Below are 9,565 nucleotides of genomic sequence, written 5' to 3' on the forward strand. Positions count from 1 at the left end.
ATGCCCATCGAAACTCCCTTTTATGACAAAGCAGCAGACCTCGACGGCCCGAGACATTCGCGCCGCCGGGGCCGTTCTGGCGTAGGATTCAACGCGCTGGTCACGCTATGCGGCATGGCACCGCCAGTCTCCGGACTCAGTTTATTTTCGGGGGAAAAAAATTATCCGAAGAAGAAAAGCCAAAAGCCGAAAAATTAAAAATAAATATTATCAAAAAATAAAAAAGCGGGCAAAAAATAAAAGGGGTGCAACACGAGGACTTCCCAGGGGGTCACCCATCCTAGTAGTACTCTCGCCCAAGCACGCTTAACTGCGGAGTTCTGATGGGATCCGGTGCATTAGTGCTGGTATGATCGCACCCATGACATGCCCTTCGAAACTCCCTTTTATGACAAAGCAGCAGACCTCGACGGCCCGAGACATTCGCGCCGCCGGGGCCGTTCTGGCGTAGTATTCAACGCGCTGGTCCCGCTATGCGGCATGGCACCGCCAGTCTCCGGACTCAGTTTATTTTCGGGGGAAAAAAATTATCCGAAGAGGAAAAGCCAAAAGCCGAAAAATTAAAAATAAATATTATCAAAAAATAAAAAAGCGGGCAAAAAATAAAAGGGGTGCAACACGAGGACTTCCCAGGGGGTCACCCATCCTAGTACTACTCTCGCCCAAGCACGCTTAACTACGGAGTTCTGATGGGATCCGGTGCCTTAGTGCTGGTATGATCGCACCCATGACATGCCCATCGAAACTCCCTTTTATGACAAAGCAGCAGACCTCGACGGCCCGAGACATTCGCGCCGCCGGGGCCGTTCTGGCGTAGGATTCAACGCGCTGGTCACGCTATGCGGCATGGCACCGCCAGTCTCCGGACTCAGTTTATTTTCGGGGGAAAAAAATTATCCGAAGAAGAAAAGCCAAAAGCCGAAAAATTAAAAATAAATATTATCAAAAAATAAAAAAGCGGGCAAAAAATAAAAGGGGTGCAACACGAGGACTTCCCAGGGGGTCACCCATCCTAGTAGTACTCTCGCCCAAGCACGCTTAACTGCGGAGTTCTGATGGGATCCGGTGCATTAGTGCTGGTATGATCGCACCCATGACATGCCCTTCGAAACTCCCTTTTATGACAAAGCAGCAGACCTCGACGGCCCGAGACATTCGCGCCGCCGGGGCCGTTCTGGCATAGGATTCAACGCGCGGGTCCCGCTATGCGGCATGGCACCGCCAGTCTCCGGACTCAGTTTATTTTCGGGGGAAAAAAATTATCCGAAGAGGAAAAGCCAAAAGCCGAAAAATTAAAAATAAATATTATCAAAAAATAAAAAAGCGGGCAAAAAATAAAAGAGGTGCAACACGAGGACTTCCCAGGGGGTCACCCATCCTAGTACTACTCTCGCCCAAGCATGCTTAACTGCGGAGTTCTGATGGGATCCGGTGCATTAGTGCTGGTATGATCGCAACCATGACATGCCCTTCGAAACTCCCCTTTATGACAAAGCAGCAGACCTCGACGGCCCGAGACATTCGCGCCGCCGGGGCCGTTCTGGCGTAGGATTCAACGCGCTGGTCCCGCTATGCGGCATGGCACCGCCAGTCTCCGGACTCAGTTTATTTTCGGGGGAAAAAAATTATCCGAAGAAGAAAAGCCAAAAGCCGAAAAATTAAAAATAAATATTATCAAAAAATAAAAAAGCGGGCAAAAAATAAAAGGGGTGCAACACGAGGACTTCCCAGGGGGTCACCCATCCTAGTACTACTCTCGCCCAAGCACGCTTAACTGCGGAGTTCTGATGGGATCCGGTGCATTAGTGCTGGTATGATCGCACGCATGACATGCCCTTCGAAACTACCTTTTATGACAAAGCAGCAGACCTCGACGGCCCGAGACATTCGCGCCGCCGGGGCCGTTCTGGCGTAGGATTCAACGCGCTGGTCCCGCTATGCGGCATGGCACCGCCAGTCTCCGGACTCAGTTTATTTTCGAGAAAAAAAAATTATCCGAAGAGGAAAAGCCAAAAGCCGAAAAATTAAAAATAAATATTATGAAAAAATAAAAAAGCGGGCAAAAAATAAATAGGGTGCAACACGAGGACTTCCGAGGGGGTCACCGATCCTAGTACTACTCTCGCCCAAGCCCGCTTAACTGCGGAGTTCTGATGGGATCCGGTGCATTAGTGCTGGTATGATCGCACCCATGACATGCCCTTCGAAACTCCCTTTTATGACAAAGCAGCAGACCTCGACGGCCCGAGACATTCGCGCCGCCGGGGCCGTTCTGGCGTAGGATTCAACGCGCTGCTCCCGCTATGCGGCATGGCACCGCCAGTCTCCGGACTCAGTTTATTTTCGGGGAAAAAAAATTATCCGAAGAGGAAAAGCCAAAAGCCGAAAAATTAAAAATAAATATTATGAAAAAATAAAAAAGCGGGCAAAAAATAAATGGGGTGCAACACGAGGACTTCCCAGGGGGTCACCCATCCTAGTACTACTCTCGCCCAAGCCCGCTTAACTGCGGAGTTCTGATGGGATCCGGTGCATTAGTGCTGGTATGATCGCACCCATGACATGCCCTTCGAAACTCCCTTTTATGACAAAGCAGCAGACCTCGACGGCCCGAGACATTCGCGCCGCCGGGGCCGTTCTGGCGTAGGATTCAACGCGCTGCTCCCGCTATGCGGCATGGCACCGCCAGTCTCCGGACTCAGTTTATTTTCGGGGGAAAAAAATTATCCGAAGAGGAAAAGCCAAAAGTCGAAAAATTAAAAATAAATATTATCAAAAAATAAAAAAGCGGGCAAAAAATAAAAGGGGTGCAACACGAGGACTTCCCAGGGGGCCACCCATCCTAGTACTACTCTCGCCCAAGCACGCTTAACTGCGGAGTTCTGATGGGATCCGGTGCATTAGTGCTGGTATGATCGCACCTATGACTTGCCCATCGAAACTCCCTTTTATGACAAAGCAGCAGACCTCGACGGCCCGAGATATTCGCGCCGCCGGGGCCGTTCTGGCGTAGGATTCAACGCGCTGGTCCCGCTATGCGGCATGGCACCGCCAGTCTCCGGACTCAGTTTATTTTCGGGGGAAAAAAATTATCCGAAGAGGAAAAGCCAAAAGCCGAAAAATTAAAAATAAATATTATGAAAAAATAAAAAAGCGGGCAAAAAATAAAAGGGGTGCAATACGAGGACTTCCCGGGGGTCACCCATCCTAGTACTAATCTCGCCCAAGCACGCTTAACTGCGGAGTTCTGATGGGATCCGGTGCATTAGTGCTGGTATGATCGCACCCATGACATGCCCATCGAAACTCCCTTTTATGACAAAGCAGCAGACCTCAACGGCCCGAGACATTCGCGCCGCCGGGGCCGTTCTGGCGTAGGATTCAACGCGCTGCTCCCGCTATGCGGCATGGCACCGCCAGTCTCCGGACTCAGTTTATTTTCGGGGGAAAAAAATTATCCGAAGAGGAAAAGCCAAAAGCCGAAAAATTAAAAATAAATATTATCAAAAAATAAAAAAGCGGGCAAAAAATAAGAGGGGTGCAACACGAGGACTTCCCAGGGGGCCATCCATCCTAGTACTACTCTCGCCCAAGCACGCTTAACTGCGGAGTTCTGATGGGATCCGGTGTATTAGTGCTGGTATGATCGCACCCATGACTTGCCCATCGAAACTCCCTTTTATGACAAAGCAGCAGACCTCGACGGCCCGAGACATTCGCGCCGCCGGGGCCGTTCTGGCGTAGTATTCAACGCGCTGGTCCCGCTATGCGGCATGGCACCGCCAGTCTCCGGACTCAGTTTATTTTCGGGGGAAAAAAATTATCCGAAGAGGAAAAGCCAAAAGCCGAAAAATTAAAAATAAATATTATCAAAAAATAAAAAAGCGGGCAAAAAATAAAAGGGGTGCAACACGAGGACTTCCCAGGGGGTCACCCATCCTAGTACTACTCTCGCCCAAGCACGCTTAACTACGGAGTTCTGATGGGATCCGGTGCCTTAGTGCTGGTATGATCGCACCCATGACATGCCCATCGAAACTCCCTTTTATGGCAAAGCAGCAGACCTCGACGGCCCGAGACATTCGCGCCGCCGGGGCCGTTCTGGCGTAGGATTCAACGCGCTGGTCACGCTATGCGGCATGGCACCGCCAGTCTCCGGACTCAGTTTATTTTCGAGAAAAAAAAATTATCCGAAGAGGAAAAGCCAAAAGCCGAAAAATTAAAAATAAATATTATGAAAAAATAAAAAAGCGGGCAAAAAATAAATAGGGTGCAACACGAGGACTTCCGAGGGGGTCACCGATCCTAGTACTACTCTCGCCCAAGCCCGCTTAACTGCGGAGTTCTGATGGGATCCGGTGCATTAGTGCTGGTATGATCGCACCCATGACATGCCCTTCGAAACTCCCTTTTATGACAAAGCAGCAGACCTCGACGGCCCGAGACATTCGCGCCGCCGGGGCCGTTCTGGCGTAGGATTCAACGCGCTGCTCCCGCTATGCGGCATGGCACCGCCAGTCTCCGGACTCAGTTTATTTTCGGGGAAAAAAAATTATCCGAAGAGGAAAAGCCAAAAGCCGAAAAATTAAAAATAAATATTATGAAAAAATAAAAAAGCGGGCAAAAAATAAATGGGGTGCAACACGAGGACTTCCCAGGGGGTCACCCATCCTAGTACTACTCTCGCCCAAGCCCGCTTAACTGCGGAGTTCTGATGGGATCCGGTGCATTAGTGCTGGTATGATCGCACCCATGACATGCCCTTCGAAACTCCCTTTTATGACAAAGCAGCAGACCTCGACGGCCCGAGACATTCGCGCCGCCGGGGCCGTTCTGGCGTAGGATTCAACGCGCTGCTCCCGCTATGCGGCATGGCACCGCCAGTCTCCGGACTCAGTTTATTTTCGGGGGAAAAAAATTATCCGAAGAGGAAAAGCCAAAAGTCGAAAAATTAAAAATAAATATTATCAAAAAATAAAAAAGCGGGCAAAAAATAAAAGGGGTGCAACACGAGGACTTCCCAGGGGGCCACCCATCCTAGTACTACTCTCGCCCAAGCACGCTTAACTGCGGAGTTCTGATGGGATCCGGTGCATTAGTGCTGGTATGATCGCACCTATGACTTGCCCATCGAAACTCCCTTTTATGACAAAGCAGCAGACCTCGACGGCCCGAGATATTCGCGCCGCCGGGGCCGTTCTGGCGTAGGATTCAACGCGCTGGTCCCGCTATGCGGCATGGCACCGCCAGTCTCCGGACTCAGTTTATTTTCGGGGGAAAAAAATTATCCGAAGAGGAAAAGCCAAAAGCCGAAAAATTAAAAATAAATATTATGAAAAAATAAAAAAGCGGGCAAAAAATAAAAGGGGTGCAATACGAGGACTTCCCGGGGGTCACCCATCCTAGTACTAATCTCGCCCAAGCACGCTTAACTGCGGAGTTCTGATGGGATCCGGTGCATTAGTGCTGGTATGATCGCACCCATGACATGCCCATCGAAACTCCCTTTTATGACAAAGCAGCAGACCTCAACGGCCCGAGACATTCGCGCCGCCGGGGCCGTTCTGGCGTAGGATTCAACGCGCTGCTCCCGCTATGCGGCATGGCACCGCCAGTCTCCGGACTCAGTTTATTTTCGGGGGAAAAAAATTATCCGAAGAGGAAAAGCCAAAAGCCGAAAAATTAAAAATAAATATTATCAAAAAATAAAAAAGCGGGCAAAAAATAAGAGGGGTGCAACACGAGGACTTCCCAGGGGGCCATCCATCCTAGTACTACTCTCGCCCAAGCACGCTTAACTGCGGAGTTCTGATGGGATCCGGTGTATTAGTGCTGGTATGATCGCACCCATGACTTGCCCATCGAAACTCCCTTTTATGACAAAGCAGCAGACCTCGACGGCCCGAGACATTCGCGCCGCCGGGGCCGTTCTGGCGTAGTATTCAACGCGCTGGTCCCGCTATGCGGCATGGCACCGCCAGTCTCCGGACTCAGTTTATTTTCGGGGGAAAAAAATTATCCGAAGAGGAAAAGCCAAAAGCCGAAAAATTAAAAATAAATATTATCAAAAAATAAAAAAGCGGGCAAAAAATAAAAGGGGTGCAACACGAGGACTTCCCAGGGGGTCACCCATCCTAGTACTACTCTCGCCCAAGCACGCTTAACTACGGAGTTCTGATGGGATCCGGTGCCTTAGTGCTGGTATGATCGCACCCATGACATGCCCATCGAAACTCCCTTTTATGGCAAAGCAGCAGACCTCGACGGCCCGAGACATTCGCGCCGCCGGGGCCGTTCTGGCGTAGGATTCAACGCGCTGGTCACGCTATGCGGCATGGCACCGCCAGTCTCCGGACTCAGTTTATTTTCGGGGGAAAAAAATTATCCGAAGAAGAAAAGCCAAAAGCCGAAAAATTAAAAATAAATATTATCAAAAAATAAAAAAGCGGGCAAAAAATAAAAGGGGTGCAACACGAGGACTTCCCAGGGGGTCACCCATCCTAGTAGTACTCTCGCCCAAGCACGCTTAACTGCGGAGTTCTGATGGGATCCGGTGCATTAGTGCTGGTATGATCGCACCCATGACATGCCCTTCGAAACTCCCTTTTATGACAAAGCAGCAGACCTCGACGGCCCGAGACATTCGCGCCGCCGGGGCCGTTCTGGCGTAGTATTCAACGCGCTGGTCCCGCTATGCGGCATGGCACCGCCAGTCTCCGGACTCAGTTTATTTTCGGGGAAAAAAAATTATCCGAAGAGGAAAAGCCAAAAGCCGAAAAATTAAAAATAAATATTATCAAAAAATAAAAAAGCGGGCAAAAAATAAAAGGGGTGCAACACGAGGACTTCCCAGGGGGTCACCCATCCTAGTACTACTCTCGCCCAAGCACGCTTAACTACGGAGTTCTGATGGGATCCGGTGCCTTAGTGCTGGTATGATCGCACCCATGACATGCCCATCGAAACTCCCTTTTATGACAAAGCAGCAGACCTCGACGGCCCGAGACATTCGCGCCGCCGGGGCCGTTCTGGCGTAGGATTCAACGCGCTGGTCACGCTATGCGGCATGGCACCGCCAGTCTCCGGACTCAGTTTATTTTCGGGGGAAAAAAATTATCCGAAGAAGAAAAGCCAAAAGCCGAAAAATTAAAAATAAATATTATCAAAAAATAAAAAAGCGGGCAAAAAATAAAAGGGGTGCAACACGAGGACTTCCCAGGGGGTCACCCATCCTAGTAGTACTCTCGCCCAAGCACGCTTAACTGCGGAGTTCTGATGGGATCCGGTGCATTAGTGCTGGTATGATCGCACCCATGACATGCCCTTCGAAACTCCCTTTTATGACAAAGCAGCAGACCTCGACGGCCCGAGACATTCGCGCCGCCGGGGCCGTTCTGGCATAGGATTCAACGCGCGGGTCCCGCTATGCGGCATGGCACCGCCAGTCTCCGGACTCAGTTTATTTTCGGGGGAAAAAAATTATCCGAAGAGGAAAAGCCAAAAGCCGAAAAATTAAAAATAAATATTATCAAAAAATAAAAAAGCGGGCAAAAAATAAAAGAGGTGCAACACGAGGACTTCCCAGGGGGTCACCCATCCTAGTACTACTCTCGCCCAAGCATGCTTAACTGCGGAGTTCTGATGGGATCCGGTGCATTAGTGCTGGTATGATCGCAACCATGACATGCCCTTCGAAACTCCCCTTTATGACAAAGCAGCAGACCTCGACGGCCCGAGACATTCGCGCCGCCGGGGCCGTTCTGGCGTAGGATTCAACGCGCTGGTCCCGCTATGCGGCATGGCACCGCCAGTCTCCGGACTCAGTTTATTTTCGGGGGAAAAAAATTATCCGAAGAAGAAAAGCCAAAAGCCGAAAAATTAAAAATAAATATTATCAAAAAATAAAAAAGCGGGCAAAAAATAAAAGGGGTGCAACACGAGGACTTTCCAGGGGGTCACCCATCCTAGTACTACTCTCGCCCAAGCACGCTTAACTGCGGAGTTCTGATGGGATCCGGTGCATTAGTGCTGGTATGATCGCACGCATGACATGCCCTTCGAAACTACCTTTTATGACAAAGCAGCAGACCTCGACGGCCCGAGACATTCGCGCCGCCGGGGCCGTTCTGGCGTAGGATTCAACGCGCTGGTCCCGCTATGCGGCATGGCACCGCCAGTCTCCGGACTCAGTTTATTTTCGAGAAAAAAAAATTATCCGAAGAGGAAAAGCCAAAAGCCGAAAAATTAAAAATAAATATTATGAAAAAATAAAAAAGCGGGCAAAAAATAAATAGGGTGCAACACGAGGACTTCCGAGGGGGTCACCCATCCTAGTACTACTCTCGCCCAAGCCCGCTTAACTGCGGAGTTCTGATGGGATCCGGTGCATTAGTGCTGGTATGATCGCACCCATGACATGCCCTTCGAAACTCCCTTTTATGACAAAGCAGCAGACCTCGACGGCCCGAGACATTCGCGCCGCCGGGGCCGTTCTGGCGTAGGATTCAACGCGCTGGTCACGCTATGCGGCATGGCACCGCCAGTCTCCGGACTCAGTTTATTTTCGGGGGAAAAAAATTATCCGAAGAGGAAAAGCCAAAAGCCGAAAAATTAAAAATAAATATTATGAAAAAATAAAAAAGCGGGCAAAAAATAAATGGGGTGCAACACGAGGACTTCCCAGGGGGTCACCCATCCTAGTACTACTCTCGCCCAAGCCCGCTTAACTGCGGAGTTCTGATGGGATCCGGTGCATTAGTGCTGGTATGATCGCACCCATGACATGCCCTTCGAAACTCCCTTTTATGACAAAGCAGCAGACCTCGACGGCCCGAGACATTCGCGCCGCCGGGGCCGTTCTGGCGTAGGATTCAACGCGCTGCTCCCGCTATGCGGCATGGCACCGCCAGTCTCCGGACTCAGTTTATTTTCGGGAGAAAAAAATTATCCGAAGAGGAAAAGCCAAAAGCCGAAAAATTAAAAATAAATATTATGAAAAAATAAAAAAGCGGGCAAAAAATAAAAGGGGTGCAATAAGAGGACTTCCCGGGGGTCACCCATCCTAGTACTAATCTCGCCCAAGCACGCTTAACTGCGGAGTTCTGATGGGATCCGGTGCATTAGTGCTGGTATGATCGCACCCATGACTTGCCCATCGAAACTCCCTTTTATGACAAAGCAGCAGACCTCGACGGCCCGAGACATTCGCGCCGCCGGGGCCGTTCTGGCGTAGTATTCAACGCGCTGGTCCCGCTATGCGGCATGGCACCGCCAGTCTCCGGACTCAGTTTATTTTCGGGGGAAAAAAATTATCCGAAGAGGAAAAGCCAAAAGCTGAAAAATTAAAAATAAATATTATCAAAAAATAAAAAAGCGGGCAAAAAATAAGAGGGGTGCAACACGAGGACTTCCCAGGGGGCCACCCATCCTAGTACTACTCTCGCCCAAGCACGCTTAACTGCGGAGTTCTGATGGGATCCGGTGCATTAGTGCTGGTATGATCGCACCCATGACTTGCCCATCGAAACTCCCTTTTATGACAAAGCAGCAGACCTCGACGGCCCGA

The 9,565-nt window shown here is 50.1% G+C and overlaps 24 non-coding genes and 2 pseudogenes across 24 annotated transcripts; all 26 read right to left on the minus strand.

The window, feature by feature from the left end:
- Window positions 1-242: 242 nt before the first annotated feature.
- LOC149767456 (5S ribosomal RNA) lies at window positions 243-361 on the minus strand. The gene has a single exon (XR_016404156.1). It is a non-coding gene; the product is annotated as a 5S ribosomal RNA (ribosomal RNA).
- Window positions 362-608: 247 nt separating this feature from the next.
- Window positions 609-727, minus strand: LOC149767457 (5S ribosomal RNA). Its single transcript, XR_016400776.1, has one exon. It is a non-coding gene; the product is annotated as a 5S ribosomal RNA (ribosomal RNA).
- A 247-nt stretch (window positions 728-974) lies between these two features.
- On the minus strand, window positions 975-1,093 carry LOC149767458 (5S ribosomal RNA). Its single transcript, XR_016404157.1, has one exon. It is a non-coding gene; the product is annotated as a 5S ribosomal RNA (ribosomal RNA).
- A 247-nt stretch (window positions 1,094-1,340) lies between these two features.
- Window positions 1,341-1,459, minus strand: LOC149767459 (5S ribosomal RNA). Its single transcript, XR_016406899.1, has one exon. It is a non-coding gene; the product is annotated as a 5S ribosomal RNA (ribosomal RNA).
- Window positions 1,460-1,706: 247 nt separating this feature from the next.
- LOC149767460 (5S ribosomal RNA) lies at window positions 1,707-1,825 on the minus strand. Its single transcript, XR_016402679.1, has one exon. It is a non-coding gene; the product is annotated as a 5S ribosomal RNA (ribosomal RNA).
- Window positions 1,826-2,072: 247 nt separating this feature from the next.
- On the minus strand, window positions 2,073-2,191 carry LOC149767461 (5S ribosomal RNA; annotated as a pseudogene).
- Window positions 2,192-2,438: 247 nt separating this feature from the next.
- Window positions 2,439-2,557, minus strand: LOC149767462 (5S ribosomal RNA). Its single transcript, XR_016402943.1, has one exon. It is a non-coding gene; the product is annotated as a 5S ribosomal RNA (ribosomal RNA).
- Window positions 2,558-2,804: 247 nt separating this feature from the next.
- Window positions 2,805-2,923, minus strand: LOC149767463 (5S ribosomal RNA). The gene has a single exon (XR_016404467.1). It is a non-coding gene; the product is annotated as a 5S ribosomal RNA (ribosomal RNA).
- A 247-nt stretch (window positions 2,924-3,170) lies between these two features.
- Window positions 3,171-3,288, minus strand: LOC149767464 (5S ribosomal RNA). The gene has a single exon (XR_016404696.1). It is a non-coding gene; the product is annotated as a 5S ribosomal RNA (ribosomal RNA).
- Window positions 3,289-3,535: 247 nt separating this feature from the next.
- On the minus strand, window positions 3,536-3,654 carry LOC149767465 (5S ribosomal RNA). Its single transcript, XR_016403424.1, has one exon. It is a non-coding gene; the product is annotated as a 5S ribosomal RNA (ribosomal RNA).
- Window positions 3,655-3,901: 247 nt separating this feature from the next.
- On the minus strand, window positions 3,902-4,020 carry LOC149767466 (5S ribosomal RNA). The gene has a single exon (XR_016400777.1). It is a non-coding gene; the product is annotated as a 5S ribosomal RNA (ribosomal RNA).
- A 247-nt stretch (window positions 4,021-4,267) lies between these two features.
- On the minus strand, window positions 4,268-4,386 carry LOC149767467 (5S ribosomal RNA; annotated as a pseudogene).
- A 247-nt stretch (window positions 4,387-4,633) lies between these two features.
- LOC149767468 (5S ribosomal RNA) lies at window positions 4,634-4,752 on the minus strand. Its single transcript, XR_016402944.1, has one exon. It is a non-coding gene; the product is annotated as a 5S ribosomal RNA (ribosomal RNA).
- Window positions 4,753-4,999: 247 nt separating this feature from the next.
- LOC149767469 (5S ribosomal RNA) lies at window positions 5,000-5,118 on the minus strand. Its single transcript, XR_016404468.1, has one exon. It is a non-coding gene; the product is annotated as a 5S ribosomal RNA (ribosomal RNA).
- A 247-nt stretch (window positions 5,119-5,365) lies between these two features.
- On the minus strand, window positions 5,366-5,483 carry LOC149767470 (5S ribosomal RNA). Its single transcript, XR_016404697.1, has one exon. It is a non-coding gene; the product is annotated as a 5S ribosomal RNA (ribosomal RNA).
- A 247-nt stretch (window positions 5,484-5,730) lies between these two features.
- Window positions 5,731-5,849, minus strand: LOC149767471 (5S ribosomal RNA). The gene has a single exon (XR_016403425.1). It is a non-coding gene; the product is annotated as a 5S ribosomal RNA (ribosomal RNA).
- A 247-nt stretch (window positions 5,850-6,096) lies between these two features.
- Window positions 6,097-6,215, minus strand: LOC149767472 (5S ribosomal RNA). Its single transcript, XR_016400778.1, has one exon. It is a non-coding gene; the product is annotated as a 5S ribosomal RNA (ribosomal RNA).
- A 247-nt stretch (window positions 6,216-6,462) lies between these two features.
- On the minus strand, window positions 6,463-6,581 carry LOC149767473 (5S ribosomal RNA). The gene has a single exon (XR_016404158.1). It is a non-coding gene; the product is annotated as a 5S ribosomal RNA (ribosomal RNA).
- Window positions 6,582-6,828: 247 nt separating this feature from the next.
- On the minus strand, window positions 6,829-6,947 carry LOC149767474 (5S ribosomal RNA). Its single transcript, XR_016400779.1, has one exon. It is a non-coding gene; the product is annotated as a 5S ribosomal RNA (ribosomal RNA).
- A 247-nt stretch (window positions 6,948-7,194) lies between these two features.
- Window positions 7,195-7,313, minus strand: LOC149767475 (5S ribosomal RNA). The gene has a single exon (XR_016404159.1). It is a non-coding gene; the product is annotated as a 5S ribosomal RNA (ribosomal RNA).
- Window positions 7,314-7,560: 247 nt separating this feature from the next.
- LOC149767476 (5S ribosomal RNA) lies at window positions 7,561-7,679 on the minus strand. Its single transcript, XR_016406900.1, has one exon. It is a non-coding gene; the product is annotated as a 5S ribosomal RNA (ribosomal RNA).
- A 247-nt stretch (window positions 7,680-7,926) lies between these two features.
- LOC149767477 (5S ribosomal RNA) lies at window positions 7,927-8,045 on the minus strand. Its single transcript, XR_016406190.1, has one exon. It is a non-coding gene; the product is annotated as a 5S ribosomal RNA (ribosomal RNA).
- Window positions 8,046-8,292: 247 nt separating this feature from the next.
- On the minus strand, window positions 8,293-8,411 carry LOC149767478 (5S ribosomal RNA). The gene has a single exon (XR_016406321.1). It is a non-coding gene; the product is annotated as a 5S ribosomal RNA (ribosomal RNA).
- Window positions 8,412-8,658: 247 nt separating this feature from the next.
- LOC149767479 (5S ribosomal RNA) lies at window positions 8,659-8,777 on the minus strand. Its single transcript, XR_016402945.1, has one exon. It is a non-coding gene; the product is annotated as a 5S ribosomal RNA (ribosomal RNA).
- A 247-nt stretch (window positions 8,778-9,024) lies between these two features.
- On the minus strand, window positions 9,025-9,142 carry LOC149767480 (5S ribosomal RNA). The gene has a single exon (XR_016408105.1). It is a non-coding gene; the product is annotated as a 5S ribosomal RNA (ribosomal RNA).
- A 247-nt stretch (window positions 9,143-9,389) lies between these two features.
- Window positions 9,390-9,508, minus strand: LOC149767481 (5S ribosomal RNA). The gene has a single exon (XR_016401247.1). It is a non-coding gene; the product is annotated as a 5S ribosomal RNA (ribosomal RNA).
- Window positions 9,509-9,565: the final 57 nt, after the last annotated feature.

Source organism: Phoenix dactylifera, chromosome 4, assembly GCF_051530095.1.
Source record: "Phoenix dactylifera cultivar Ajwa chromosome 4, Ajwa_hap1_PhDact_Kaust_v1.1, whole genome shotgun sequence".
Taxonomy (NCBI): domain Eukaryota; kingdom Viridiplantae; phylum Streptophyta; class Magnoliopsida; order Arecales; family Arecaceae; genus Phoenix; species Phoenix dactylifera.